Genomic DNA, 4,756 nt, shown 5'->3' on the forward strand with positions numbered 1-4,756 from the left:
CGTTTTCGTCATTTGTTATCGAATCGACTTAAAGCCAGATCGTCACATTGGCCGCTCTTCTCACTGAAACGGTTGTATTTATCGTCTGCAAAGCTATGTCGCGTGCTGCGGTATGCGGATACACTAAAAGCACAATAGTAGAACACAGATGAAGCTTCTAAGTTGATGTAATAGCCAGTAAGAAGTAGTAAAATTCAAGTTTTAGGTATCTGTTATTGACTTTTTAGCTGGCTTTGGTGGATTGGACACGAGGTAGGAACTTAAGACTTTGCATGAAGGAGGTCTAGCAGCCGAGTTGCACGGGAGAATGTGAAAAGTGTTCATATCTAAAAAAAAAAAAACCTGAGAAATCCGTCCGTTTTCGTCATTTGTTATCGAATCGACTTAAAGCCAGATCGTCAAATTGGCCGCTCTTTTCTCTGAAACGATTGTACTTATCGTCTGCAAAGCTATGTCACGTGCTGCGGTATGCGGAGACACTAAAATCAACACATTAGAACACAGATGAAGCTTCTAAGTTGATGTAATATCCAGTAAGAAGTAGTACAATTCGAGTTTTAGGTATCGATTATTGACTTTTTAGCTGGCTTTGGTGCCTTGAACATGAGCTAGGACCTTAAGATTCTGCATGAAAGGAGGACTAGCAGCCGAGTTCCACGGGAGAATGTGAAAAGTGTTCATATGTAGTAAAAACCTGAGAAATCCGTCCGTTTTCGTCATTTGTTGTCGAATCGACTTAAAGCCAGATCGTCACATTGGCTGCTCTTCTCTCTGAAACGGTTGCACTTATCGTCTGCAAAGCTATGTCGCGTGCTGCGGTATGCGGAGACACTAAAATCACCATAGTAGAACACAGATGAAGCATCTAAGTTGATGTAATAGCCAGTAAGAAGTAATCCAATTCAAGTTTTAGGTATCGATTATTGACTTTTTAGCTGGCTTTGGTGCCTTGGACATGAGCTAGGAACTTAAGATTCTGCATGAAAGGAGGACTAGCAGCCGAGTTACATGGGAGAATGTGAAAAGTGTTCATATGTAGTAAAAACCTGAGAAATCCGTCCGTTTTGGTCATTTGTTATCGAATCGACTTAAAGCCAGATCGTCACATTGGCTGCTCTTCTCTCTGAAACGGTTGCACGTATCGTCTGCAAAGCTATGTCGCGTGCTGCGGTATGCGGAGACACTAAAATCACCATAGTAGAACACAGATGAAGCATCTAAGTTGATGTAATAGCCAGTAAGAAGTAATCCAATTCAAGTTTTAGGTATCGATTATTGACTTTTTAGCTGGCTTTGGTGCCTTGGACATGAGCTAGGACCTTAAGATTCTGCATGAAAGGAGGACTAGCAGCCGAGTTGCACGGGAGAATGTGAAAAGTGCTCATATGCAGTAAAAACCTGAGACATCCGTCCGTTTTCGTCATTTGTTATCGAATAGACTTAAAGCCAGATCGTCACATTGGCCGCTCTTCTCTCTGAAACGGTTGTACTTATCGTCTGCAAAGCTATGTCGCGTGCTGCGGTATGCGGAGATACTAAAAGCACCATAGTAGAACACAGATGAAGCTTCTAAGTTGATGTAATAGACAGTAAGAAGTAGTACAATTCAAGTTTTAGGTATTGAATATGGAACTTTTAGCTGGCTTTGGTGCCTTGGACATGAGCTAGGGCCTTAAGATTCTGCATGAAAGGAGGACTAGCAGCCGAGTTGCACGGGAGAATGTGAAAAGTGTTCATATGTAGTTAAAACCTGAGAAATCCGTCCGTTTTCGTCATTTGTTATCGAATCGACTTAAAGCCAGATCGTCACATTGGCCGCTCTTCTCTCTGAAACGATTGTACTTATCGTCTTTAAAGGTATGTCGCATGTTGCCGTAGGCGGAAAGAGGAAAAGCACCATAGTAGAACACAGATGAAGCTTCCAAGTTGATGTAATAGCCAGTAAGAAGTAGTCAAATTCAAGATTTAGGTATCGATTATTGACTTTTTAGCTGGGTTTTGGTGCCTTGGACATGAGGTAGGACCTTAATATTCTGCATGAAAGGAGGACTAGCAGCCGAGTTGCATGGGGGAATGTGAAAAGTGTTCAAATGTAGTAAAAACCTGAGAAATCCGTCCGTTTTCGTCATTTGTTATCGAATCGACTGAAAGCCAGATCGTCACATTGGCCGCTCTTCTCTCTGAAACGGTTGTACTTATCGTCTGCAAAGCTATGTCGCGTGCTGCGGTATGCGGAGACACTAAAAGCACCATAGTAGAACACAGATTAAGCTTCTAAGTTGATGTAATACCCAGTAAGAAGTAGTACAATTCAAGTTTTAGGTATTGAATATTGACCTTTTAGCTGGCTTTGGTGCCTTGGACATGAGCTAGGACCTTAAGATTCTGCATGAAAGGAGGACTAGCAGCCGAGATGCACGGGAGAATGTGAAAAGTGTTCATATGTAGTAAAAACCTTAGAAATCGTCCGTTTTCGTCATTTGTTATCGAATCGACTTAAAGCCAGATTGTCACATGGGCCGCTCTTCTCTCTGAAACAGTTGTACCTATCGTCTGCAAAGCTATGTCGCGTGCTGCGGTATGCGGAGACACTAAAAGCACCATAGTGGAACACAGATGAAGCATCTAAGTTGATGTAATAGCCAGTAAGAAGTAATCCAATTCAAGTTTTAGGTATCGATTATTGACTTTTTAGCTGGCTTTGGTGCCTTGGACATGAGCTAGGACCTTAAGATTCTGCATTAAAAAAGGACTAGCAGCCGAGTTGCATGGGAGAATGTGAAAAGTGTTGATATGTAGTAAAAACCTGAGAAATCCGTCCGTTTTCGTCATTTGTTATCGAATCGACTTAAAGCCACATCGTCACATTGGCTGCTCTTCTCTCTGAAACGGTTGCACTTATCGTCTGCAAAGCTATGTCGCGTGCTGCGGTATTCGGAGACACTAAAATCACCATAGTAGAACACAGATGAAGCATCTAAGTTGATGTAATAGCCAGTAAGAATTAATCCAATTCAAGTTTTAGGTATCGATTATTGACTTTTTAGCTGGCTTTGGTGCCTTGGACATGAGCTAGGACCTTAAGATTCTGCATTAATGGAGGACTAGCAGCCGAGTTGCACGGGAGAATGTGAAAAGTGTTCATATGTAGTAAAAACCTGAGAAATCCATCCGTTTTCGTCATTTGTTATCGAATCGACTTAAAGCCAGATCGTCACATTGGCCGCTCTTCTCTCTGAAACGGTTGTACTTATCGTCTGCAAAGCTATGACGCGTGTTGCCGTAGGCGGAAACAGGAGAAGCACCATAGTAGAACACAGATGAAGCTTCTAAGTTGATGTAATAGCCAGTAAGAAGTAGTCCAATTCAAGATTTAGGTATCGATTATTGACTTTTTAGCTGGCTTTGGTGCCTTGGACATGAGCTAGGACCTTAAGATTCTGCATTAAAAAAGGACTAGCAGCCGAGTTGCATGGGAGAATGTGAAAAGTGTTGATATGTAGTAAAAACCTGAGAAATCCGTCCGTTTTCGTCATTTGTTATCGAATCGACTTAAAGCCAGATCGTCACATTGGCCGCTCTTCTCTCTGAAACGGTTGTACTTATCGTCTGCAAAGCTATGTCGCGTGCTGCGGTATGCGGAGATACTAAAAGCACCATAGTAGAACACAGATGAAGCTTCTAAGTTGATGTAATAGACAGTAAGAAGTAGTACAATTCAAGTTTTAGGTATTGAATATGGAACTTTTAGCTGGCTTTGGTGCCTTGGACATGAGCTAGGGCCTTAAGATTCTGCATGAAAGGAGGACTAGCAGCCGAGTTGCACGGGAGAATGTGAAAAGTGTTCATATGTAGTTAAAACCTGAGAAATCCGTCCGTTTTCGTCATTTGTTATCGAATCGACTTAAAGCCAGATCGTCACATTGGCCGCTCTTCTCTCTGAAACGATTGTACTTATCGTCTTTAAAGGTATGTCGCATGTTGCCGTAGGCGGAAAGAGGAAAAGCACCATAGTAGAACACAGATGAAGCTTCCAAGTTGATGTAATAGCCAGTAAGAAGTAGTCAAATTCAAGATTTAGGTATCGATTATTGACTTTTTAGCTGGGTTTTGGTGCCTTGGACATGAGCTAGGACCTTAAGATTCTGCATGAAAGGAGGACTAGCAGCCGAGTTGCATGGGGGAATGTGAAAAGTGTTCATATGTAGTTAAAACCTGAGAAATCCGTCCGTTTTCGTCATTTGTTATCGAATCGACTTAAAGCCAGATCGTCACATTGGCCGCTCTTCTCTCTGAAACGATTGTACTTATCGTCTTTAAAGGTATGTCGCATGTTGCCGTAGGCGGAAAGAGGAAAAGCACCATAGTAGAACACAGATGAAGCTTCCAAGTTGATGTAATAGCCAGTAAGAAGTAGTCAAATTCAAGATTTAGGTATCGATTATTGACTTTTTAGCTGGGTTTTGGTGCCTTGGACATGAGGTAGGACCTTAATATTCTGCATGAAAGGAGGACTAGCAGCCGAGTTGCATGGGGGAATGTGAAAAGTGTTCAAATGTAGTAAAAACCTGAGAAATCCGTCCGTTTTCGTCATTTGTTATCGAATCGACTGAAAGCCAGATCGTCACATTGGCCGCTCTTCTCTCTGAAACGGTTGTACTTATCGTCTGCAAAGCTATGTCGCGTGCTGCGGTATGCGGAGACACTAAAAGCACCATAGTAGAACACAGATTAAGCTTCTAAGTTGATGTAATAC

Source organism: Schistocerca gregaria, unplaced genomic scaffold (assembly GCF_023897955.1).
Source record: "Schistocerca gregaria isolate iqSchGreg1 unplaced genomic scaffold, iqSchGreg1.2 ptg000386l, whole genome shotgun sequence".
Taxonomy (NCBI): domain Eukaryota; kingdom Metazoa; phylum Arthropoda; class Insecta; order Orthoptera; family Acrididae; genus Schistocerca; species Schistocerca gregaria.